This window comes from Siphateles boraxobius, unplaced genomic scaffold (assembly GCF_051911475.1).
Source record: "Siphateles boraxobius isolate OS27281-9 unplaced genomic scaffold, OSU_SipBor_1 25, whole genome shotgun sequence".
In the NCBI taxonomy this organism is placed as follows: Eukaryota; Metazoa; Chordata; class Actinopteri; order Cypriniformes; family Leuciscidae; genus Siphateles; species Siphateles boraxobius.
This window is the reverse complement of record NW_027508866.1, coordinates 18,331,947-18,359,035: the sequence shown is the minus strand read 5'-3', so window position 1 is coordinate 18,359,035 and position 27,089 is coordinate 18,331,947. Positions and strand designations below refer to the sequence as shown.

Sequence of the window (27,089 nt, the reverse complement as noted above, 5' to 3'; positions counted from 1 at the left end):
ATAATAATAGTAATTTAAGCTCCTTATTATGTAGCCGAATCTGTGCTGGTTTGTATTGGCCGCCTGCAGTTTTCCCTTTGTTTTGCCTCCAGCTAGCCTCGTGACATAATTGTGACGTCGGCTCGAAATTGGTCTATAGCTTGAATGCAATTTGTCACTTCGGATAAAAGCATCTGCCAAATGCATAAATGTAAAATGAATAGAACATAAAACAGCCCATGCAGTATTTGAAGATATTTGAAAAAAGGGGCCTATTTTGTACCCTGTTGGTGGAAAGTGCCATAAATATTCAAAGTATTCTTGATATCATTTCTGCATTTCTTCCAATTCAGCATTATCAAACAGTCAAACGGTGATGCTTTTAGAGCTAATAGCATTTTAGATAATTACTTGAGGCAATTGGAGTATATTTATGATAGTTGATTATTCTGCAAAATGCTGTTTGAGACGAAGGATGACAGCTGGAATGATTGAGAAATAGAATGTGCCCGACCAGGTCTTGTTTCACCACTTCCGCTTTCGTAAAAAAAGACCCTGCTTGGATGTCTAAAATAACACTGTCGCTTGACGCAAGTATATGATAGTTAGACAGTGTTTATTTAGTGTGTTATTGTGCTGGTACCTTGGCAAGTTTAGGACAGCAGACTCTTAAAACTTTTGATATTCTACATATTGTGTGCAGCAGTTTGTTAGCAGAAGTCACAGAAATGAACTTTTCCAATACATTTAAATAGGTTGTTACCTTTTATGGTAATTTTTTTCTAACCTAATTGAATTTGTGTCATCTTGTATGTCAAATTCTGAAATTTAATCAATAACTTCAATTAGGATAATAAGACACTACCGGGCTGTTACCAATAAAATTAACTCCGTATCAACAAATGTGCCTTTGCAATGCAGAGGTGGTGGCAAAGAAGAGGCAAGTCACTGTTAATGAGTGAGTCACTGAGTCATTCATTCAATTGATTTGTTCAGACAGCTGATTCATTCAGGAACGAAGCATTTGACTGTGGTTGGAACATGAAGCAACTGTGGAAACAATCAAGGAAAAATCATGGGGAAAAACTACAACTATGGCACATGATACAGGAAGTGAAACAAAAGTCCAAAGACAAACACAGAGATCATGAGATCAAAAGTATAGGAGGGTGATGGAGTGGAGGTGGATCAGGGAGAGGGATGGAGGGCCAGGCTCATGGAGAAGAAGCAGGACTGGGGACTGAGGCAGATCAAGGAAGCCAGGGCGGAGGGGATGGAGCAGAAGACCACCATGGTGGAGTAAGAGGAATTGGTGACGGTGATCGGCGGAGTTCATAGGCAGCCTCCGTGGCCGTGGTAAAGCAGCCGTCGCCTGGGGAGGAGCTTTAGCTGTCGACATAACTTCAGGAGGAGCTTTAGCGGACGCCGTCGCCTCGGGAGGAGCTTTAGTGGTCGACTTCACTTCAGGAGGAGCTTTAGCAGATGCCGTTGCCTCGGGAGGAGCTTTAACGATTGACTTCACTTCGGGAGGAGCTTTAGTGGTCACCGTCGCCTCGGGAGGAGCTTTAGCGGTCGACTTCATTCAGGAGGAGCTTTAGCAGACGCCGTTGCCTCGGGAGGAGCTTTAGCGGTCGACTTCACTTCGGGAGGAGCTTTAGAGGACGCCGTTGCCTCAGGAGGAGCTGTAGCGGTCGACGTAGCCTCGAGAGGAGCTTTACTGAACGCCGTTGCCTCGGGAGGAGCTTTAGCGGATGCCGTCGCCTCAGGAGGAGTTTTAGCGGTCGACTTCACTTCGGGAGGAGCTTTAGCAGATGCCGTTGCCTCAGGAGGAGCTGTATCCGTCGACGTCACCTCGGGAGGAGCTTTAGCGGTCGACGTCGCCTCGGGAGGAGCTTTAGCGGTCGACTTCACTTCGGGAGGAGCTTTAGAGGACGCCTTTGCCTCAGGAGGAGCTGTAGCGGTCGAAGTCGCCTCGAGAGGAGCTTTAGTGGACGCCGTCGCCTCGGGAGGAGCTTTAGCTGTCGACTTCACTTCGGGAGGAGCTTTAGCGGACGCCGTCGCCTAGGGAGGAGCTTTAGAGGACGCTGTCGCCTCGGGAGGAGCTTTAGCTGTCGACTTCACTTCAGGAGGAGCTTTAGCGGATGCCGTCACCTCGGGAGGAGCTTAAGCGGTCAACTTCACTTCGGGAGGAGCTTTAGCAGACGCCGTTGCCTCAGGAGGAGCTGTAGCGGTCGACGTCACCTCGGGAGGAGCTTTAGTGGACCACGTCGCCTCGGGAGGAGCTTTAGTGGTCGACTCCACTTCGGGAGATACTTTAGCGGTCGCCGTCGCCTCGGGAGGAGCTTTAGCGGTCGACTTCACTTCGGGAGGAGCTTTAGCGGACACCGTTGCCTCATTAGAAGCTTTAGCGGACGCCGTAGCCTCGGGAGGAGCTTTAGTGGTTGACTTCACTTCGGGAGGAGCTTTAGCGGACGCCGTCGCCTCGGGAGGAGCTTTAGCGGTCGATTTCGCCTCGGGAGGAGCTTTAGCAGTCGACGTCGCACCGTCACCTCGGGAGGAGCTTTAGTGGACACTGTCGCCTCGGGAGGAGCTTTAGCGGTCGACATCACCTTAGGAGGACCTTTAGCGGATACCGTCGCCTCGGGAGGAGCTGGGAGGAGCTTTTTTCCATTGGGAATTGATTGAATCATAAAACATGTAAGTTTTGATTTCATGTTGACTTGAGTGCAGGGGGACAAATTCGACTGGCACAGACACATACTTTGTTGATACTGACTGTTCCACTGGATAAACTGAAAACGTTTGGGGAAAGGAAAGTCTGAAACAAATGAATGTCTGTGTACCTGTCAGAAGAACGCATTTTGAGGAACATTGAGGTCATTATTTTTATTGAGTTGGTCACCCATGTGACCCTGGCCACTGACTACTCCCTTTCCCCAGAACAAACCCAGCTTTGTGCAATAAAAATAGATTGTTATATAACACGCAATGGCATCTCTGTCTTATTGATGAATGTTTGTGTTATGTAAGGCTGCCTGCCAGTTGTAACTCTTTGGGATACAATCTTGGCCCAACTCATATATGTCTGACAAAAATCACATTCATTTCACAGAGCAGGAAACCTGTGTCAGATTAAGTGAAGCATACTATGGTTATTGTATGATGATGCACAGATTTGAAAGAACTTCTTGGGATCTTTATGTTTTTGCTCAATTCAAAGTCAAGTCACATCTATACAGCCTTTCAGACAATACAGAGAGTTTCAAAGAAGCTTCACATTAATAAACAGGAAAAACAGTTAATTCTGTAAAATGTATAAATTATAAAACAGCGTATACAATTACAAAAACTGTATAGATTATAACGGCGTTGATGTTGGAAAGTTAATCAATTATGAACTGAGTTCAATTCAGCAGATGTTTTCCTGTTGGTGAATCAAATCAATTGGCAAATATTAATTTATGCATTGTTTTATGCAGAGTAAGCAACATTTTTTCTAATTGAATATCCTATTTCACTCAGAAATATGTCACATTATGGAAGTAAAATGTGTTGCAAGTGGAAATACAGTAGACTCTGTTACACTGTTGACTGTTACAGTACAATACATGCATTTGTTAGGTAAAAGTGTAAGTATAACTCATGTCTAACAATAATTGTTGCACTGATTTACTTTAAAAAAATCATCTCTACATAAAATAATTTTTAATTCTCCATATATTTCGCAAAGTGAAAAAAAATTTCATTACTGTTGTTTATAAATTTAATCAATATAAATCTATTTTGTTTATGTACTTTGCATTACATTCATGCATTTAGCAGATGCTTCTATCCATAGCGACTAACATTGCATTCCAAGTACACATTTTTTATCAGTTCTTGCTTTCCCTGGGAATCAAACCCATGACCTTGGCATTGCTAGTGCCATGCTCTAATGACTGAGAAGACATTATGATGAAAAATGAGATTTGTTTTCACATTATGATGCAAATTTTAAAGGAAAAGCGCTTAATGTTTATGAAAAGAAATGGGGTCAAATATAATCTACAAAAATACATCCAACCAAATATGCAATATTTGTTCACACAAACAATTACAGACTTATGCCCTTTCCCCTCCCCTATATAAAGTAAAATGCCCCAGAGAGTTCAGCCCTGTGTTGTGGACGGCTTGACGTCAGTCCCTTTCCCCCCTCCACCCACCCTCCGTCCCTTTGGTATTCTGGCACACTATTGAGGGAGGTTTGCTGTCTATATATCACACTGCTGTCTTTCCTCCACAATGACTCATGCCCCAGTTACAGACACTAACTGATTACAGTGCAGAATAATTTGAGAATAGTTATACAGAAACCATACAGTGTCCCAGCTCAATGAAATAGACTCATAAATCTTAGCACATCTCATCATTGTGCATTATTAATAAGGCATCATGGAAAAGGAAACCACATTCACTTGAGAGAGCGAAGTGGCTGATCATTCCTGAGGGAAAACGACTGCTGATATTTGTTGTGTCAAATACACAAGTAAAAAATGCTAAAGCAGTAATGTGTCTGACTCTGATATAAATTCTACAGCTATTAATCAACTCCATGCTAAGCTACTTCTCAAATTGTGCATAAGGATAGGTGTCTTTTTGACTATTGAGCTACAACAGGAAGAGTCCTGGGTTACTGTGTCAGTGGGCAGTTGAGACCACACACCAACCAGAACAGATGCAGCCTTTGATCACATTGACAACAGTGAACAATCATACAATTCACAGAATGATGTTAAAATCAGATACCATTTCCCTTAATTTGTCCTCTTGGTTTCAACCATCCGTCACAAGAACAATCATTGTTTTAGGAGATGTGTATCAGAGGGGAATTTGTGATGCCTTACAACCGCTGTTGCAATCATTTTTAAGTGCTGTAGGGGAGAATTTCTTGTTGTGCTGTTCATTTTTTGCTTCTTTTGTTTCTCATCTTTGGATTGACGACACAGGTTTTCAATTTGGCCAGCAGAGAACTCTTGAGTTGCATTGTGTGACATCAGAGCGTTTGATGGAACATGCATGACTCAAATCAGCCATTTAATTGTTCTTGAGAATTCCAGCGCATGCAGTCCACTTTACAAGTAAGTGCAGTTAAGTAGCTTTTATAGAAAAATCACATATACAAAGTATTTTCAGTTGAATTGTTTCTCGAATAAAGTGATGGAAATAAAATGAAGAGCATTTAGGCCACAAACTTACTCATAACTAGGGCCGTATTTTAATAGTGATATATGATTTGCTTCTCTCGATTAATTAAGCATATAAGTCTGCAATATTGGCCCACTGGTTATAGAGCGCTCCAGGGATGATGTATTTTTTTAGGCCAACCCTGGAAGTTCACATCACCCTGCATGGTTCCCTCGACAAAAACCCAATATGATTTTTCCATTAGCTTTTGGATTATTGCAGAAAACAATCTGTGACCAACAAAAATGTATGATACTTACATTTTGTTTATCATGATAATCGTCACAAATGAACAAAACTTTCTGACAAGTTTCTGACAACTTTTTCATTCTTTGTTTAAAAACATTTCCCCTGAAAATTTTTGAAAGAATAGTTTGCAAGAGTGTGATTATAAACTGTGAAAACGGATTAGTGAGTAGATGAGTTTACTTGTTCAGCACGATGAAGTTTAATTTTCCGGCAACCTCTGTAGTCCAATTAAGTGGCTTATCAACAAAAAAAAGTTAAAGCTTTAAAACTTTTATTACAAGCATATATTTCTCATGTATTTTATTTTGTAAAATAAAAAAGAAAATACTTTCAGCTTGTGTTTTTTACAAAAAAAAAACATTCAAAAACAGGTAGTTTTCTGGGTTGCGCTTCTCAAAAGCATTATGGTGCCAATGTTTCTACCATCTATTTAGACTTACAATGCTTTCCAGAAACACAGCCCAGGGCGTTTTTGGCCTACAAAAAACGACATCCTTGCAACAATGTATTTATCCTAAATACAGAATATATATATATATATATATATATATATATATATATATATATATATATATATATATATTCATTATCTTACATTGGTAACACGCTACATTGGTAACACGCTTGAGGTTGCCCGATGTTTCCCCCCAAATCAGAGTTTTTTTGTTTTGTTTTGTTTTTTATTTATACATTTTCTGAATTCAAAATAGTAGTATGCGGCGCGCAGTGCGCACATCCAAAAACTTGAGGCAGGTACACAATCAGATAAAGCACTTCACTAAAGAATAAACAAAAATCGGCACACTGCCACTACTACTCCCAAAAATGTACTTATTCAAATTTGCAACGTTTGCAAAATGCATTCAGGTTGAAACGTTGCATATTTTAATAAATGGATTTTTGGGAGCAGTAGTAGTAGTGTGCCGATTTTTGTTTATTCTTTATACATTTTCTGCTCAGTGTTTTACTTAATCTTTCCAACCTGGTAACCATGCACACATGATCTCTCTGCTGATGATCTGAAAACACCAACAAACATGTATGAACAATCTCCATTGTGATATTCTGTTCATACAGCCAGTGTGTGTTCTTTCACGCGGCTGATTGTGCTGTTTGCTGTGACTAAATCTGTGATCAAACGTTTTTACTGACAAACTGACAAATCCAAACATGAATCTTGACTATATTGCTTACGATTGTAGTAAGTTGCTGCAAAGTCTTTTTTTTTGTTTTAATAGAAAAACATGACCAAAATTAGAAAGGCTGAAATACACTACATGTAAATGACTTTTGTGCAGATTTTTGCACTGATTTGCCGTCTGGACAAGTCGACTCTAGTTGCCAAAAGAAAGAGCCAGCCTGAAGATTTTGAGTAGACTTTGATTTTTTAGATTTTGAGTGAGCAGACACTAATATTCTAGCTTCAAACTATATTGTTTTTATTTGTAGCGCATCTCTTAAAGGATTTGTTCGCCCAAAAATGAAAATTATCCCATAATGTACTCATCCTCAAGCCATCTTTGGTGTATATCACTTTCTTCTTACAGCCAAACACAATCTGAGTTATATTAAAAAATATCCTGGCTCTTCTCAGCTTTATGAAGTGAATGGGACCCTAGATATTAAAGCTCAAAAAAGTACACCATCCATCATCAAGGTAATCCATATGGCTACAAGGGGTTAATAAAGGCCTTCTGAAGCGAAACGATGTGTTGTTGTAAGGAAATTTATCCATACTTATAACTTTATAAACTAGAATCACTGGCTTCCGGTAATGGCCGTAGAGCCAGAAAAGTGACCTCTGACCCGAAGTGACATTCCTCTGGCCTTTTCTCTTTTGTAATGTCTCTCAGCCATCTCTCTTTCTACAGCCTTTCTTCAAATCTCCCTCTTGCTCACTCTTTCTCCTCCCCGATCATGGAGCACCCTACTGTTGATTGGCTACAAGTGTGTTGTGCTGCTAAGTTCAATCCACTTTCAACAGCATTTCTCAGAAATCGCTTACTGCACTTTTAACACTACAGAGCCCCTTTGCATCCTGTAGCTCAAACAGTAGAGCGTTGGCGCTTGCAACGCGAAGGTCATGGGTTCGATTCCGAGGGAAAGCAAAAACTGATGAGAATGTAAATGTGTTTGGATAAAAGCGTCTGGCAAATGCATAAAAGTAAATGTAAATCACAGGATGTGTGCCTACAGACCAACTAGCTTATCGATTAGATTAAAACATTACAATCCCAGCCCGGGGAAATTATAAAGTGCTCAACCTGCAGCTAGAAACCAGCTACCAATACCATGTTTCAAAACACACTAGCTAGCATCTAAAACTGGATTTTCCAGCAGGGATATCATAGAATATGGTAAGATTGCAAAGCAAGCTGCTATTTGTTAGCATACTGCCATCATCCTACTTAGGGTATGTTTACATGACAACAATGTACGAAAAACGGAAAAGATTTTCCTTTGCATTGTTCTCGTACAGAAGACAACTTTGTCAAAAGGATCCCCATTCACACGGTCCTGTGAAAACAATTAAAAAGGCTGTATTATTCATGCCAGGCCAATAGTTGGCGATGTCACTTAAAGAAACACTACACACCTATAGACTGAACATGTAATACGCATGAGCATGACGGCACCTTTTTCACAAATTCGTGTTTTTGTGGTGTACACTGAGATAATAACGGTCAAAAGTTTGCGTTTTCAGGCCCCCAAAATACTGTTGTAGTGTAAATGAATGGCCAAAATGCATACAAAGTTTTCCGTTTTGTAAACGGCCCCTTAGTTAGAAAGCTAATGGAAGTTATCCTTAAAGCAGCGGTTCTCAAAGTGTGGGGCACGCCCCACTGGTGGGGAATAGAGACATGACAGGTGGGGCGCACCTTTTCCTTTTTATGCCTTTATATCTTTATTTGTTGATGGGGGTCCGCATCGTCAACTTCATCTTTGCAGCGACACAGAAAACACCAGTTTATTAATAAACAATTAAATGTCTCCTTGCTATTTTTTACACATTCATAATCATTACTTTTGTTCTTTGTGGCAAGCTTTATGCGTGCGCTCATGCGCTTGAGTGCGGCAATATAACGCTCATTATCCTGTATAGCCTATTTAAGTAATTAAATCAATATAAAGGGGCGATTTGTCCACTAATGGCCTAAATGAACAACTACTAGTCGACTACAAAAAAACTTTAGTCAGAGACAGTCCTTATTCCGTATATATATATATATATATATATATATATATATATATATATAAATTAATTTCACGCTTTTAAGTACAATATTATGTTAGTCTACAGCCCCCACAACCAGGGGGTGCTGATGCTATGACGAGTGGCACTTTTATTTCTTTTCTATTTTTGAACTTGATACAAATTTTGACACAACTGCACTTTTATTTTCTCTATTTTTGAATTTCATGCAAGTTATGACACAGCTGCACTTTTATTTTATTTATTTGTTTATCTTTTAAAAAATGTTTTAACTTGCTTTTATTTGAAGATAGTTAGTTTGTATTTAGATACAACTTGTTACTATACTGATAACCACTTGTTACTTCAATAAATTGGAACATTTTAAGCTTGTTGCGTATTTCATTAGCATTGTGTTGGGGTGATGGGGGCAGGTGGGGCTTGAAAATTCCCCCTCGTCCAAAGTGGGGAATGACCGAAAAAGTTTGAGAACAACCTAAATCAACTAGACCACTAATTTATGCAAGAAACTTTAAGTAATATTGTGATGAAAACTGACAGAAAATTTTGTTTTTCAAAGTGGCAGTGCAAACAATAATTTCAATGTCAGGGATGGCTCATTATGAACAAACGGATGTCACAATATGAACTTTTAACACAGAAGGTACACTAAACCTATGAAGAGCGCTAACGCCCTAGAAGCAGCACACACACCCAGCATGACTTGTCAGCTTTTAAAGATTGCCACAGTTGCAACAACAATTACAGCTAGATGCAACACATTCGACACTGTGCTAGTGCCAGAGCCATGAAGCAGTAAAAGGAATGCTTTCTTTAATGATTAATACATAAAACATAAAATCAATCAAATAAAGAACTAGGCATGAGCTAATGCACTTGTGGAACTCTGTCACTTTAGCATGAGGTTAACACTGACTGATTAACACTGTCATGGTCATTAAATCACCATGTATTGTTTCACGCACTCAGACTCAACTGACTTAATCACTATTCTAGTCTGATGCATGGACATTTTAACCAAGGGGCCAAGTGAGGCACAGCCTCCAAAAAAAAAGTCACGTGAAAGGAGCTGTGTTGCTGTGATTGGTTAATTACCCCTTATCATGCTTGAAACTTGGTCAGCTAATTGGCCTGAAGTGAATTGGTCTGAAAATGTATCAGACACTTTATCCAAAGTGACTTACATTGCATTTAAAGGTACACATTTGCATTCTTATCAGTTCTTGTTTTCCCTGGGAATCGAACCCATGACCTTGGCGTTGTAAGCGCCAACGCTCTGTTTGAGCAACAGGAAAGTATTATTTCTTTTATTTACAAGAATTTTTAATTAAAGATGCTCCTTGATACATTTTAGCATCAATACACTTGGTGTTTTTACTAACGATTTAATGACTAACTATCCGAACAAAAGAATATGAGCAGAATTAAAACGAAGTTTTAATTTAATTTTATATTGCTTGAGACTTGATGAGACTTTGATGTAACTTTGATTAAAAAAAATACCATAGTATAAAACAAATTTATAATCTTGGAAGTAAATGCTGTTCCTTTGAACCAGAAACTGTCTAAACTAAAGTAACATGAATGTATACTGGACTAAATTAAAACTAAGTGCAGAAAGGGAAATCTGACTGCTCATTTCCTAAATACGAATCCTAAATCTACGAATGATTCAAATACTCACAATTTTTCTGGAAAGTTATCATGTCAGCCTTATTGAGTCAGGTAGCTCTTCTGGTGATTTTAACATCAGCTTCCCATAATTATGCTAATAATTTCTGGTTTGAATGCCTCTGAAACAGCAATCAATGAACAAAAAAAGAATAAACCAAACCCGGTATTTTGAAAAACAGAAATGAAAAAAACTGAGATGTATGAGATATAACAGTCACTGGGTTTTTTCTGAGATGGTCTTCTGAAATTTGAGACGTAGATTGCACAAAATATAGCTAACGTACAGTGTTTCAGCTCAGACAGGAATCAGCGTTCTCTTTTTGGAGTTCTGACTCATTGGTGGTGTACAGGAACCTGCCTACGTCAGAAACAAGTTAGATGTAGGTCGCAGACTGAGAGATATCCAGCATGCTGCATTTAAATCCTTGCATTATGCAAGGCGTCCGATGTGGCCCAAATAGCATCATTATAAATTTTGGAGTAATATTTATCCAAAAATCTTTTACTTACCCTAATGTTTTGGTTCACTAAAAGGAGATGTGAGAATGGTCCCCATTTACATCATTGTATGGAAAAGAGCAATGTGAACACTCTGCTAAATTTCTCCTTTTGTGCTCCATGAAGACTAACAACAGCAACAAAAATATACAGGTTTGGAATGGCATGAGGGTGAGTAAATGATAACAGAATTATGATTTGTGTGTGAACTATTTCTTTAAGGCCATGCCTGCTGGGTTACCAGTACAACCTATTATTACATTCTTTTATGCCCTTTTTATCACAGATTCTGCTTAATTTCCTTTCTTTTTGCTATGACAAGATACTAGGCCTTCCAGGGGACAAGTGCTTAGACTTGAGTCATGTCCAGCCTAAGTACTGGATCAAAGAGACAGAGGCCCTTTACTGTAAGTAATAGCACTTAGAAGATTTTAATTGTGAAAGATTGTTAAGATTGTGACAGAGTGTGAGGTGAAGTGAGACAAAGCTTTATGAGAATGAATTAGGAGACACAGCGTCGGGTTATCAGGTGAAGTCGTTCTACATTATGACTAATAACTAAATCAGTCAAGGTCAGAGTTTTTCCTCTTATCTTCGTCTGAAGTCACAGTATCTCAATAAACCACTGAGCTTCACTGAAAGCTCAATTAGTCTATATATAAGCAAAGCTACTCAACTTTAGAAAGTCCAGGGGCCACAGAGCAAGAACATTTCAGCCTCAAATAAAAGTTACTTGCAAGTTAGCTCTGTGGTGTCTAACTGGAATATTATACTGTGAGTGCAGCCAGATCTCATGAGAAAATGTAATTATTTTATGAGGTAGCAACTTCATATAAATTCATACAATGATATTCATATGGAAACGTAAACATTTTGGGGGGAAAAATAAAGCAAGCATAAAGGTCCACCCCTAAACCTAAACTTCAGTGGGATGTAAATAATAAATTGTGTCCATATGACAATGGAATAATTGATCTGTTTTTTTTTTTTTTTCATTTATGTTTGCGACAAACGATGCAGTCCATTATGTCACTCGCCACTTTCTAACTATTTTATGCTTTGGCTAATTGGTGGCTAATTCTTACAATCTTAGTTGTACGTTTTCTTGCGATCTGCTTAAGCCCAACTGAGGGTTAAGATTAGAGGTGGACCTTCATACTTAAGTATCTTCTGAAAATCAAATCACATTGTACGAAATTACCACCTTGTAAAATAGTTCTGTTTTCTCATGAGATCGGGTTGCTCTCCCAGCATAATTTGCTAGATAGTTACCATGCAGCTACCTTGCAACTTTTATTTATTTGCCAAAAGCATTTGGCACTCTGTGAATGTTAATTTTGGCCTCTGGCCAAGGTCTTTAAAAAGGTTTTTATGCGCACTACAGGAAAATACAAAAAGGAGTGAAGCATTGTGGAAAGTAGCATATTTAACATGTTTATGAAGTTCAGAGTGTTCCAGGCATATGCGTTTCATCAAGTCTGGATAAAGGGATTGTATGCATTGGAAATGAGTGTGGGGGTGTCACATGATGAGCTTCAAACAATCACATTTGTCCAAAGCTTTGTACACTCATGGCCCAAAACCGACCCAAGATGTCTTGCTCAAAGGACACAGCTTTGTTGTACCACAGTGCAAACATCAGGAGAAACAATGAGTGGCAGTGTTTCAGTCAATAGATGCCCCAAAACAGAGGACTTTTGATTTTGCTGGGGCCGGCGTTGATGGTGGGCGACTGTATAGCAGATCTGTTTTTGTCATAAATGGTCCCATGAGAGGTAGGGGCATGGCCTGGGCCCTATTAAAAGTGTTGTTCTCAGTCACATGTGCTTCTTGCCCTGACAATGCATGTCTGTGTACTGTGAATGTTTTCGCATAGCTGCTAATGGGAACCATCTATATAGGGGAAACCAGACTGAAGAGGGGGAAATGGTGTACCAACTATTTGTTGGACTTTAAGTTGTGAGCCTAACAGTCTGTGTTTGTCCACAACCTTTTAACCTCAGCCGCTGTCAAATAAAGGAAAACAAAAGCGGTCTGACCAACCTCAAGAGCGACATGTTGCTAATCTGTCTTTGAGCACTGCTTTGGTTGTGTGTAATGTTCAAATTCAAGCTTTGATAAGATATGAGCCGTTTTGAGGCACAGCAGGTTTCTGAAGGAAGGGGTCGGTTTATCTCTGCGCTAGGCCTAGCTGCTGCACTTAGCTGGGGTGTGATTTCACTATTCACGGTAAACACAGACCGTGAGGGGGAGTATCGGCACAAAACTGGCCAGAATGAAGCTTATGAAAGCTTGTCAGACAAGAATGTACCTTACTTTGAAGGAACACTTGCTCTATCGATAGTTATAGCATAATGTTGATTACAATCACTTTGCCAATAAATTATTTTAAAGGGGACCTATACTGCAAAATTCACTTTTACATGGTGTTTGAACATAAATGTGTATCGGCAGTGTGTGTACACAACCACCCTATAATGGTAAAAATCCACCCAATCTCTTTTTTAAATCCCCATAAATCATAAGCACTGTCTCAAAACAAGGGCTGAATCCAAAATCGCACCACTATACCATCAAATAGGGCATTATTTGAGGGGACATCCATTTGTAGTGGTGTACGAAACCATAGTGGACATATTGAGTGCACTTATTCAATCCCATATTGCACTGCAATAACAAATGTCCAACCGATGTACGCTCAACGGCTGTCCGAATTCGCTCACTTGTTTTCATCCACTCCTTCAAGTGAACAGTATTAGTGGACTAACGTAGGGAATAGTGAATGAGGGTTTATGGGGCAATTCCGGATTCAGCCAAGGCATTTGCAGATTTTAGCTGTGTGACGTCACATATGCTTAAGCCCCGCCCACGACTGCTAACAGATTATGCCAAATTAGCATAGGCCCTGCTCTGGGTGCGCTTTACACAGTCTGCCATGTTTATCTCCTCACCAGAGCATTTAACAACTGCATTCAAGTAAGAAATGTATTCTTATTAAAGCTACTAAAATTATTCAATCAAGAGCACTAAGTGATTTTCTGTTTTTCTTTTGTTGTTTGATACGCTGCTTTCACTTTAATACACAGATCTAATAAACACATGCGATTTCTTTACTTGCTGTTTACGTTCACAGGCATAACCGTCTGTATTTATGTTACCATTTTCGTGTTTTTGACGTGACCTTGTGTGTATTTGACAGCTTAAGCTAGGGCTGTAGGACTCGAGACCGTTTTTCTATGATCTCGGACTCGCTGGTATTCGGACTCGGACTTGTCTCGGACTCGGCCACTGGTATTGCCAAATATGGCTTTTGGTCTCGACCGAGTCCAGGTGTCTTTATTATGTTCCCAGTAAGCACACATAAAAGCCATTTATATGCGCGGTTTGGTGGGAGCCGCGATTGCACCAGAACCAGCCAGTTATCGAGATATAATTCAGCACGCGCACTCCCCGGAGTCTCAGGGGAGAAAGCGCCGCGTCCATGCACTTCGTAAATGTACGGGGTGCTAGGGACAGACCGAATGGCAGAACTATGTATTGATAAGCCTGCCCCTCAAAGGCGTATCTCAAGAATGGCCTGTGATGGGGGGCTATCTGAATGTAAAAGTATACGTCTTTCAGATCCACAGTGAAACACTGCTATTATGAGGTATCACCATTTGTCATCATTCTGTTTTCTTTAGATTAGAAGATTATATGATATCAAGGGGAATGTCTATACTTAAAAATCCTGGGTGTTGTGACACTGTTTTTGCTTTTAGATCAACAAATAATAACCCAAAATGATTGTCTTGATAATGTCTTGCACAAGACTTTTTTCCCCTGTCCTGGACTCGGTCTTGACTCGGACTCGAACCTTTTTGGACTCGGTCTTGTCTTGGACTCGACTAGTCCTGGTCTTGGACTTGCCTTGGACTCGAAAAAGGTGATCTTGACTACAGCCCTAGCTTAAGCACAATAAGACGTTAAAGAGAACTTAGTGTAATACTCATGGGAGTATTAAACCATCTTCTGCTCTCTGTGCCCATGCTTCATGTGTGTGTGCTCAGAAAACCACATATCAGAAGTTAAGACTGATATGGCTTTAAAACGCATGTAAATAATAAACTTTCATGATGGTGACCAATATTTTGACAGTAGTGGTTGATAGTGTTAACTGTCTAAAGGTGTGGTCACGTTAAATTTAGCAGGCAAAAAGGTCTGTTGCCTGTTGTCAATAATGTAGTGAAGTAGGAAGCACTGCTGAGATGAAAGCTTTCTGTTGGTCACTGCAGAAAATTCAAGGGACAAAATTCAACTCATTACAAAATCTCCGTGGGGAAATCTTTCCTCCTCAAGTGAAATTCCAGATCATGTGGAATCCTATCGAAATGGCATGATTTTACCCATGAAAATTGTCCCACCAGTGGTAAATGACTGATATAATGGTGCTATATAAAGCACCACAGATCTTTTCTTCTATATTACTGATGTACATCCAAGTAAAACAGATGTTTCTATCTGGTTGTTGATTGGATGGAGGCAGATCTGAATGCGAGCTTGCAGTTAATTGTAAGAAAGTGACTGGGTGGATTTAATAAATGGAAAAGGCCAGCATATGTCAAAACAAATAAAAACACTTCCATGGATGAATCGTTCACAATAAGATCTAACATGCGTTAAGAAAGTAGGGTGGATTTCTAATTCATGCTGACTCCGGAAACCAGTGAAAAATATTGATGACGACTCTTGCACTACATAGATTTTTATCTAATCAAATGCTCTCTAGAATGTGAATGTCCCTCCCCCAATACCACATGCAACCGACTAGCAAGCAGCAAGTCATGTTTCACCACTGTGACATTGCTAAAGCCAAGGGAGACTAGTTGTTTAACATGTTCCACCACAACTTCCTGTTTCAATAGGAACATACAACACAAGAAATATAAGACTACACACGTTAAACAATTTCATGTGGTCTTTAACTTGTGTTGAACCTGGAATATTCCCCTATGAGCAAAACATGACTGTAGCAGTATGCTAGTACAGCAGTTTGAATATCATCTAGCTTTAATAGTTCAGGTAGCCTATTTATTTGACAAAATTTGGCATGGTTAGACTTACTCAAACCCTATGCATCATGTGGAGCATCTTTGTATTCGTCTGCATGGCCATAACAGCGGTCATATGATTGAATGAGATCTCATGGGGTGGTGGCACCCCTCCACCTACCCCTCAGTCATATGACCGCTGTTACGGCCATGCAGACGAATACAATGATGCTCTGTGCATAATGAGAACAGAAAAGAGTACCCTCTTAGCTCATATACGCTCAGTCACACACACACAAATACTGTAGGGCGGTTCTTGCAGCAGTCCCAGAGAAAAATTGCATCGCTCAGAGGTGCTCTTTCATAGTCCGGGAGACTCAACGGAGTTATGATTCATTTAAGCATCAACTTTGCCTCAGATGAGTCTCCTTAATTTGGTTAGAAATAAGGCAGAAATTTAAAAAAATTATGCAAATGAGATGCAAACTGTTTACATACAGTAATACTATGGTGGTATATACAGTAGTGTATATAACATTACAAAAATAATTCTAAAAAATAGGGGGGGGGGGGGGATATGAGGAAGCAGAGTAAAATATTTAATATTTTCCAGATATTTGTGATTGCTTTCCTATCAGGTGTGATTGCAATACTTTAGATCAGAGTTTCTCAATCCATTCATACAACTGGTATAATCACTAACTGTATAATCTGTATGAAAATATCTCTCAGCTCATCAAACTCTGACTGATGCATTACAATCTGCTTTATGTCATTGAAGTTGGATGCGGTTCACATAAGCGGAAAATGTGATTAAATGGCCACACGTGTATAACTTCATCTAAATAAATTGCGAATAAGCCGGTTGATATGCTGGATTTTATAATCGAACATGTCATTATGATGCATTACATTATTATGTGATTTTTTTTGTTAAACCATTGTTTAATTTTGTATTGTTAAAGCTTCTAAAACCACTTCCCTTGGTGGGATGTGTACACAAAAAGGATGCAAACACCTCAGAGTCCCTCTCCCCGTACCTGCTGACCTAGATAAGACGTGCCTCCTCTCCCTGCCAAGTGCCATTTCCGAGTGATAGAGCCAGACGTCGCATAAAGCCACGCTTGACCAAAGGCTCATCCAACATGCTCACCTTTAGAGCTTTAGTTTAAAAAAATAATGCGTGTAACATCTGCAAATGAGTTTCTATTTTTCAGGTAAATTAAGTCTGCTTAAATACATTCACCTATTCCAGTTTAATATGTAGAGATGACTATAACAAGTACGCCATTGGTAGGTTGATGTACCTGAAAATTTTTAAACTGGCTCTGTTTCTTTATTCCGACCAGCCCAACGTAGCAACAGCTCGACCAATGGAGTGAATCTGGGGGAGGAGCTATCTGTTTGTCCAACCAGTGGCAGAATGGGGACAGTTCAGGAAACCTGTTTGAAATGATCATTATTTTTTGCAGTTTAATTTGGTGATTTAATGTAACAAAAATTCTTCTGAAAAGGAAGAATATTTACATAATCCTTTTTTTATCTAACCTGCTCTAAAATAATAGGCTACTAATAAAAATATTTTTTTAGTTTAATGTAAAATTTTAGTTTAAAATGTATAATTTGTAATTACATTTGGGGGGGTTCAGTTACATTAAATAGTGACAAATACATTTTGATAAAATTACAATCATTCCATGTAGTTTCTCACTTAATGAGGGCATAAAACTTAGTATTGAAACATGTAAAATAGTTTTTTTTTAAAGTAATACTTTTTTTGTATTTTACATGAAATATAACGTTACACTGCTCTCACACACTGTTTGAAAATCCAAAAAAACTAAAACAATCCATTTGTATAGTATTCATTAATATTTGTTAACATTAATAAAAATACAACTGTTCAGTTAGATCATGTTAGCTCAGGTGTATATTAACAACTCTTGATTTTAATAATGTATTAGTAAATGTTGAAATTAACTAAGATTAATACATTCTTTGAAAGTATTTAAGTTCATGTAAATATTATTATAAGAATAAAACAGAATATATTCTATCTACTGTAGATAAAGTCCAAGATAAAAAAAATTCTAAAAGCCAAAATAGAACATGTCATTTCAGTTCTCAAACCTACTTCCTTCTGCACATTTTAACACAGTATATGAAACCTTTTCTTTGTGATATGCAAAACTGCACTGTGGAACAAACTGCCGATAACAACTGTACACATAAGCCAATACTGAGTTGACTCATCAGGAGAAATGTGATCTTGACTACAGAATTAACAGTCGGATCCATTTCATCCTGCTAATGTCATGACAACTGTACTTTTGTGCCAAATCACTTTGCTTTGTAAATGAACACGCATGAAAGTGCAATAAGCGAAAATGTACTGGTGATACAAATACAAACTTAGCATGAATGGGAGGAAGGCTTCATTTGCAGTTACATTGCGTCTTTTGACTTGTAACCTAAAGTCAGAACAATCTAGCAATCATCTACTCAGTAACAACATGCTAAGAACTTTACTTTGAAACTTCTAACACTCTTCTATCAATCTTTAAACCTTAACTGATCCAACTTAAGACTTGGATGTGACTTATATCATATAGAATTCCACAGTGCTTCTTATAAGCAGACCACTTGGTTATAGCTAATGACTTGTTTCAACAAAAGGCCTCTCTCACGTGTGTTTCTATAAAACAAGGGCCTGGTCACCTCTTGACCCCAAGCTTGTCAGAGTGTTGGATTTTCCATGCTCTCACTGAGAAAAGCCCTTTCAGTCCACTTCACAGAGTAGCTACTCCAATTCTAGCCAATCTATATCAGAAGACAAGTCTTGCACAATATGCATGCTGCATTTTTTCAATGTGATATCTCGTAAAGAGAAACTCCAGCTGAAAGGAGAGCTTATTATTTGTCATATGGGGGATTGGAATTATTAATCAGAACCTTCATGTTGTTCCAAACTCATATGAGTTTATTCCATGGAACACAAAAGGAAACATTTGAAAAAATGTACTACTCACATTATTTCCTTGAAATTACAAAGAATGGGGACTAAAATCTCAAAAAGGATGCTAAAGCATAAACGTGGGCCATATAATTTGTGCAGTGCACTATATTATTTGAAGTTATTTGAAATCTTTACAGGTTTGTAGTACTGATGTCCGAATGGATCACTCTGTTGAGTCAGATCTTTTTTTAATCAATTGACCCAGTTCATAAAACCTGAATAATTCAGTCCACATTCATTGTAAGTACATGTAAAACAGAAACATGTAAAACATGGTCTTCAGAATTTAATCTTTTGTTTTTAAAGAAGAAATATTCATATTTTAGAACAACACAAGGGTGAGTACATTATGACTTTAAAGTTTAATGTAAAAAAAAAGTGTAATTTGTGCAAAAAAGCCCATTTTTATGCCATTAATGGCACCAGATTATAGCGGAGTTCCAAAATCAGAAATTTTTGCCTACTCTTTTATGAGTACTGTGAATTCAAGCATACTACTCTTGTCACATACTATTTTTTGGCTACTGTTTAGTAGCGATGTGGCGATTTCGGATGCAGTCATTGACTGTTTTTAAATCAGTTTCCAAACACTCTGTCCATCTTTCATTGGTTAGACAAACAGATTGCCCCGCCCCAAACCGACACCATTGGATGAGCCAGTGTTGCTATGTCAAAACCCTCAAAGAGTGAAATGTTGAAAGTACCACATGTGTTACCATTTTCTGGTAAGTCAACCTATTCTGCACATTCTCTGCACATTAAACTGGGATAAAAGACATTATTTTAACAAATTACACACATCATCTTTAATGATGATAAATTCAGAAAGACAGACTGACTGATTTCCTGAGTGTAGATTTAGCATGCTTGTAACATGCTGCACATTTGAGCTATTAAATAATCACCATTCGCTTTAAGCACTATTGATGATCTGACTAATCCGCAAACCTTTAAAAATGGCACACATTTTACTGCAAAACAGTCAGGAATCATAAACAACGCATCAGGAATGATAAATAAAACTAATTACTGTTTTAATAAGCAGTACCCGTTAGAAACTGTATCCTCAATGGCAGATGTGTGATTTGTCCTGAGCATTAATGAACAGCTGGCTATCAGAGCATGTAAGGTCACCAGCGAGGTGTTTTGCCAAACCACTACTGTGGTGCCAAAAACTGGTTATGATCATTCAAGCATTCACTCTGAAAGCAGCATGCATATATTTTGCCATTTCCCTTTCAAGAATTTCCCTATCAATGCTGAACCTAGGCTAGAATTTCTTTCTCCCAATTATTTCCATGCATAACATTTTTGTCTTTTAAGCATACTCTCAATAACAAGGGCAGAATTATTTAGTCTACTTATGTAGTGTGATGCCACAAAGTAAACATTGCAGTGAACAATTCAGTGACAGAAGCATGTTGAATAATAAATGTGACTTTCTTTTGTAAAATATGATTTAAAATAAAATTTGTGTGCAAGCCGTGCTTGGCTATCAAAGCGGCAAGCTCAGGTATCTTTAAAACATGACCCAAATGCATAACAATCCGACGTTCTGTGCTTTAGATGGTTTTGTTTACAGCACAATTTCAGTTCACAGTTAAATGAGCTACCTGGCAATCAAGTGAAGTTTATTTTTAACCATCATTTGAGACTGAGCTTTCATTGTGATCATGTTGTTGTTGACGTTTATAGTGTTTGAATATCACTGACATTGATGCCTTTGTTTTGACATCTATGATTTTCCTCGCATTCTTATAAGCAAATGAGGAGCAATATTAAAATGAGGGTGCGCCTCCCATAACGGCCATCATTTTAGACGACAGCACAGGATGTACAAATATTAACTGGTTCTTAGATGATGTTGCACAACCATCCTGCAGTTTGGTCAGTTTGTGGGTTGTGTGTATGTGTGGGGGTAGGGGGGTATCGCTTGCAGTATCTGCTCATCTTTGCATAGTCTTCATTTTCCTGTCTTCATGAGTAACACAGCATTCTTTACTATATTAGCACTGTATTGAGCAACACCAGTGCTACTATGCTGTAATGACCTTGCTGGCCTTGCCGAACCTCCCCAGAGGAAAATCACACTGCTCGACGGTTGCTCTGTTATAGCTCAGGAGTTCTCAGCTTCATTTAATTTAATGTAGATGTTTCTCCTAAAATTCCTTCGGAGAAACAAAAATGCACTCTTAGAAATAAAGATTGTTTATTGGCATCTGTGGTGTCATAAACCTTTCTATTATTTAGAGTATAGAAAAAGATTCTTTAGATTATTAATACTAAAAAAAAAAAATTATTGTTAGCACTGTTAGTTTAAAAAAATTATTCTATGGTATTGCTTTGAAAAACTCCTTTAGGAACCTTCTATTTTAAAGATGTTAACATAGTGTAAGAATTTTAAGAGCAATGATATCAATGTGGATACCATAGCTCAAATTATTCGGTATAAAAGGAATGTGATGAGAAATTATTGTTTATATCGAACCTTCAGACTTTGACAGAGTCTTTTACTCAAGAGAAGCAAACTCTCTTTACTCAAGAGAGGCAATTTGCTCTCCCTTTAATCTCATTGCTATTTAGGAGAAACAATCGAGACTTTAATGAGACTTCATTTGTAATGGGCCCGTGGGCCTCCCCGTACATCTGTTCCCTTGCTTGTGGCGGGTTCTCGCAAAGCCCTCTTAGGATATATTTTATCTTTCTCACTCCTTTCATTTTTTTGTACCGCATCATCTTCCGCCCCTCTGCCCCTACTATCTCTCCACCATTATACCCCCACCCCAGCCACCTAGCCCCTCCCTGTGCAGGTTCCCTCGCACACATGCACACACAACCCTGTCACTAGGCTACACTGCCCTCCGCTACCCTAATAACAATCCCAGGAATTTTAGACAGGGCAAAAATGCTTCAAATGACACTTACTGGGGAAGGGAAGGGGGCCTGCCGACGGGGGAACCACAACCCCGCCTCTGGCCCATGCAAACACATCAACGGCGATCAATGGGGAGCAAACGCGTCGTTGTTTAACGTGGGGCAGTGGGAGTCAAAGATCAGCTGGAGGTATGGCCGAAAGGAGAATATTGACATGGGCTTTCGCTACGAGAAACAGCAGCCCTGTCTTTACACAGGGTGTGCACCTTATTCAGCTCCTTCCATATTCACCAGCCAGCAGAGCGTGGCATGAACACACTACACCTAATGCACTGCTCCATTTGAGATTCAATAATATGTGACCATTTAACATTGCACAAGCTGAATCACTGGGTACGATACGTGGGCAAGAAACCAAAGATGCTTACTCCTTAAACATACACTCGTGAACCAATCCAGGACTCATGGGGGCTGCTTTAGCATCATCCCTGAGCATCACCTCAGAGATGGAGGAAAATACAATTCTCCTGCCCGAGCTACTAAACACGGTCACATTCCCAAGCCAAAAACAAAACCCAAGGACACTACCAGGGAAGCTAGCCTTGGTGTAACAAGGGTGTGTGGAAGAAAGAGTGAAAAAAGGAAAATATTTTCTCACCGTTTCACCGCTTGCCGTCCATTCACCAGCAACACTGCAGACAAACATTCGTTTGGGAGGCAGAGGGAGCGCACGATCTATCCCCTTAGTTCTGAATCGCCAACATCCTCTGAATCTCCTCTCACACATGCACTCATTCACTGTCGCTCTTTCGTTTTGTCGTGCTCTCTCCTCCTCTTATTATTGTCGGTGTGCTATTTCCCCTCTTGTTAGCTCCAAGGCAGTTAAGAGACACTGCAGCGATGGGGGAGGAGGGTGTGTGTGTGTGTGTGTGTGTGTGTGTATGTATGTGTGCTTGTGTTCAAGTGTGTTCGTTCGTGAGTGAGGGAGTATGAGAGCAAAGAGGGAGGAGTCAGTGGGGATAGAGGAGAAGAGAGGGGAAAACAGCTAGTAGGATTAAATCTTGAGGAAAAAGAGAAACCAGAGCGGGGTACAGAGAGATTTCTGGAGGCGAAAATGCAAGCCGTATCGCAAAGAAGAACGGGTATGAATTATCCGTGTGCATGCAAGATATGGCAGATGTTCTGCAGCCTTGCTGGTTTGCTCTGCCAGCTGCAAGAGTCGGTCCACAGCAGGGTTGGTTGCGATTCATTGATGGCTGAAAGAGCTTGTAGGAAAATGATACAGAGCGAGAGATAGAGGCAAAGGAGGGAGTTGAAGGGGAGAGAGGAGATGACGGCAAGGGACCAGGAGGGGGTTGGATAATGCTGTAATATGTTGCTTCTGTGCCAACTGTTTCTGTGACAGAATGACCACTTCCTCTGCAGCCATTGGTCCCCTGCTTATACGGATAGATGTGCTGACAAATAAAATATCCAGCAGTGGCTTGTGGATGATTGGAGCATGCTCCCCATCCCGCCCCCTGTTGAAGCAACAAGATTCTGCCTCACCCCAGGCAGCTGAGGACCACATCCAGTGCGTTTGCGCCTTGTATCCCAAACAACACCTCATGGACACTAACATGCACATGTTTGGTTGCACTACACGTTCAGAGAGGTGTAGGGAACATAAAGGTGCCACCTATAGTACATTTCAGTTTGGGAAATTTCTGTAGTCTAAAGATTTCTCTTGCTGTAAGAAAAAATCAGTAGTCTTTGATTGCTTAGTGTGACATAATTACTTATAATTGCCTTTGCGATGAATCCCTCAAAATGGTATCTTTGAACCTCATTTACCGCTAAAAGGTTTTTAGAAGTAATTTAAGGGTAGATTACTAATCGAAGTTACAAAGTTGTCCCTTTAAGGGTACTGCCCATGCAGTGACAAGCTGTTGTACCCCTAAAAGGTAAAAGTTTTGCACAACAGTGTATCATACAATCTGACAAATGACAACTGGGTGCACATGCAATTATTCTCATGGGTTCTCTACTTACATGGTGGTCTTTTTGTTAGTCTCGTTTGTAGGTGACTGTCTTCGGTCATATGTGAGCATCAGTGGATGATTAATGAACAAACTCTGACATCTAATCGTATCAGATTGTGACGCTGCCCTTTTGCTTCCCTTGTATACAGCTGTCAAACATGCCCAACGCCAGGCAAAGGCAACGTGATTTCCCTTCAGAACAATACACTAAAGGAAACATGAAATATGTAAATGAAATATCATTGACACCAAAACAGTTTTACCATTCTCCTGGCTCCTACCATTCTTCCTCCTAATACCTAAACTATAAGGCCTTGCATGTATTTTTTTTTTTTTTGTGGAACATGCAAACCTGCAATGCATTACAATAAGCTCAGTGGAAAAAAACACACTTCCATATTAGATAGAAGCGGCAGAAATGTTGATTTAAAAATGTAGTTAATTTTAAATATCAACAAAAAAAATTTTTTATTTAATTATAACTTTAAAACTTTTTGTGTTTGTGCTCATTGTTATGTTGCTCTGAGTATCACTTTGTTAGCAAAAGCAATTTGCTAAAGCAAGCTATTGTATTTGTACAGTGACCAGAAAGACATGTGTGAAACTTATAAGTGTATATATCCTGAATTAAAGTCTGTCGAGTGCAAAAGGCATCATTTAAACATATAAAGGCATCAGTGTTAAAAGAAAACACCTACTTAACCACTCAGGACATGTAATAAAAAGTGGTGGGGTGGGGATCAGTGTGAAATGTTTCCATTGCATGGACCTGAACATCACATGATCGGTTTGTGTGGGATTAAAATTACAACTGTAAACCATAATCATTGCACCAGAGGGGCCTGGTTAAATTAGCCTGGTGAATGATCACGGCCTGAGTAGTAAAGTAATATAATACATCAAATATATACATCAAGCAAAATCGAAGAACGAACTGTTGTGGCATCATTTCAAACGAAATCAGGCCAAATGTTTAGCTGCATCTGAAATCGCATACGTACATATTGGCAAAAACAGTATGTGACAAAATAAGTATTCCCGAATTCAAAGTACTCATAAAACAGTAGGCAAAAAGTAACCAGATAACCTACTACATCCGACCTACTTACTATCCCATGAAGCCACATGAGAGGATTTGTGAATGGCAGTGGAGCGACGCAAGTGACGCTAGTAGGTCACATGATAACAACAACATGGCGACTGTAGTACATCCTGATTAAATTCATACTACACACACAGGGCTTGACATTAACACCCACCAAATGCGGGCGGATTTCAGCTGTGTGTAACGCCAGGGTTAAACCCGTACTCTGTTTCCGAAGGACATCCCGGGATTTTTAATGACCACACAGAGTCAGGACCTCGGTTTAACGTCTCATCCGAAGGGCAGTGCTCTTTGACAGTATAGTGTCCCCGTCACTATACTGGGGTGTTAGGACCCACACAGACCACAGGATGAGCGCCCCAGTTACCCTCACTAACACCTCTTCCAGTAGCAACCTAGTTTTCCCAGGAGGTCTCCCATCCAGGTACTGACCAGGCTCAGCCCTGCTTAGCTTCAGTGGACAACCAGTCTCGGGCTACAGGGTGATATGGCTGCTGGCCTACACAATACCAGCTGCGCTTTCTCTCTCTCATCTCTCTGAAACCCGCCTCCTCTCACTCAATAGTTTCATTTGCTCAGGATGAATATTGATGGTGTTACAGGACTTGAATTTCGGCACGTATTGTGCATGATTTTACTCATTCCCGCATATTTTGTGCACATACCAAAGTTATTTCGTTATTTTTCGCAGCTTATTGCGCATAAACAGTCAAACACACACAAGATAATGTTAAATGGCGAGTATTCATGTAAACACAGTCAGTTATGTTTTAAGTGAATGCAAACAGTTGAGAAATCACGTGCACCAGAATAGATCAGTGCGCCAGGACTTAAAGTGACAGCAGCCTATTATCAGGTATATTGAATTATGAGATCATTTTTAAAAATATCTATATGGTCAGTTTTCCGCATGGTATCAATGTCAAAATTGTGGCCACTGAGCAAAAAAGTTAATGTCATGCCCTGTACTCACATTATGTAGAACCTACTTTTTTAGCGATTGTTCTTTTTAAGAGAAACAGAAGTTGTAATTCTAACTGAAAGAGACACTGACACTGTTTTTCATGTTTAATACCATAGAGCTGCTTGCTTTAAAACAATCAGTTGTATAAAGCGCCATATAAATAAACATGACGTGACTTGAATAAAGTGCTGAATAGCAGAGCTCGTGCAAACATATCTACATCACTATGATCAGATGCTTTCTTAACTGCTGTTTTCTCACCGCGCTCATTTTTGTTGTGTTTATTTTGTTATTTGAGCGGAAACTGTGCAGCACATATTTACGTATTCATATAAACGTGGATGTTGCTGGATGTTCGCTAACAGAATATCACTGCAAAATGATTTCAAACTTATTTTTGAAGTACGAAAAGGATTCTGCTGTGAGTATATCAGGGCCTTAAAGGGATAGTTCACCCAAAAATGAAAATTCTGTCAGTAATTACTCACCCTCATGTTGTTCCAACCTCGTAAGTCCTTCGTTTATCTTCGGAACACGAATTAAGATATTTTTGATGAAATCTGAGAGCTGGATCACTCCTCCACAGGCTTCTGAGGGATTGACACTTGCCAGCCCTGAAAAGTTATTAAAGACATTGTTAAAATAGTCCAAATGACGACAGTGGCTCAATCTTAAGTTTATCAAGTGACGAGAATACTTTTTGTGCGCAAAACCCCCCCAAAAATAACGATTTTATTTCAACTATTCATTTCCTTCTCTGTGGGCCTCAAGTCAGTTCATGTAGTTTAACAGCATAGTGCTTCTGTGTTGTACGTCACACGTAGGCTCACTATTGGCCGACGCTGGTCATGTTTGTGATGCGTGTGACGTACAACACAGAAGCGCTACGCTGTTAAACTATGTGAACTGACTTATAATAACTTTTCGGGGCCGGCAAGTTTAAATCCCTTATAAAAACCGATGGAGGAGTGATCCAGCTCTCAGATTTAATCAAAAATATCTTAATTTGTTTCCGAAGATGAACGAAGGTCTTACAGGGTTTGGAACAACATGAGGGTGAGTAATGAGCTGTAATGTTTTGTAGCAAGCCAAGTACATGTTGCTGGGCAAGTATACTTGTCTTCTGGGTGCGAATTGATGCTACATTTCTATAAACAGCTCTCCTGTGGGAGGAGTGATGTGTGTGCAGTCTGTCCATGCAGGCAAAAGGAAAAGTCTGGCATATGAAAAACGCTGTGCAAA

General features: G+C 39.4%; 1 protein-coding gene across 1 annotated transcript in view; it reads right to left on the bottom strand.

Annotated features, from left to right (window-relative positions):
- Positions 1 to 23,086, bottom strand: part of gnaz (guanine nucleotide binding protein (G protein), alpha z polypeptide) — a 46,540-nt gene extending 23,454 nt beyond the window's left edge. The window contains exon 1 of the mRNA XM_077243026.1: positions 22,416 to 23,086. The gene's annotated coding sequence lies outside the window, so the exon portion shown is untranslated. The remainder of the gene's footprint in view (positions 1 to 22,415) is intronic.
- Positions 23,087 to 27,089: the final 4,003 nt, after the last annotated feature.